Source organism: Arachis duranensis, chromosome 7 (assembly GCF_000817695.3).
Source record: "Arachis duranensis cultivar V14167 chromosome 7, aradu.V14167.gnm2.J7QH, whole genome shotgun sequence".
Taxonomy (NCBI): domain Eukaryota; kingdom Viridiplantae; phylum Streptophyta; class Magnoliopsida; order Fabales; family Fabaceae; genus Arachis; species Arachis duranensis.
In genome coordinates, this window is record NC_029778.3 from 19,307,338 (window position 1) to 19,308,411 (window position 1,074).

Genomic DNA, 1,074 nt, shown 5'->3' on the forward strand with positions numbered 1-1,074 from the left:
GTTGCCGGGGATTGTTTGAGTTTGGACAACTGACGGTTCATCTTGTTGCTTAGATTAGGTATTTATTTTTTTCGAAAATCTTGAAGAGGAATTCTAGAGTTTCATGATGATTTGTTGAAGTCTGGCTGGCTGAGAAGCCATGTCTAATTTCATTGGACCGAGGTTTCAACTTATCACCACAAGAGCTTGTTGATTTTTATCAATTTTGCTTTTGGAGCAGTGATCTGCTAAGGCTTGGCTGGCCTTTGGCCATGTCTAGTGTTTTGGACCGAAGCTTTCTTTGAAAGCTTGGCTGGCTGTGAAGCCATGTCTAATTCCTGGACCGGAGTCTTAGACTAGCATTGCACTGATTCCTGGAATTCTCATTAAGAATTTTGATATCTTTTTTTTCCACTTAATTTTCGAAAAACACAAAAAAAAATTAAAAAAAAATCATAAAATCCAAAAATATTTCTTGTTTGAGTCTAGTGTCTCATCTTAAGTTTGGTGTCAATTGCATGCATTCATTCATGTATCTTGGTGATCTTCAAGATGTTCTTGACGATTTACTTGCTTTAATCTTTGAATTCTATTGACTTGAGTGTTTTGTGTGTCTCATATGCATTCTCATTTTGTTAGTGTCAGTAGTATACAAACTGCTAAGTTTAGTGTCTTGCATGCATTATTATTTGATTCTTGTTGCATTTTGATTTTTCCTTACTATCAAAAATCCAAAAATATTTTTAATTTGTGTCTTTTCAAGTCAATAATAAAGAGAATTGAAGATTCAGAACATACAGCAGAGGAATTGCACAGAAAAAGCTGGGCGTTCAAAACGCCCAGTGAAGAAGGACAGACTGGCGTTTAAACGCCAGCCAGGGTACCTGGTTGGGTGTTTAACTCCCAAAAGGGTATCATTTTGGGCGTTAAACGCCAGAATGTGCACCATTCTGGGCGTTTAACGCCAGGATGGCTAAAGGGGGAAGATTCTGTTTTTCAATGCAATTTTTTTCAGGTTTTCAAAATCTTTTCAAAATCAAATCTTTTTCAAATCAAATTTTCAATCAAATCTTTTTCAAAATCAATTTCTTTCCA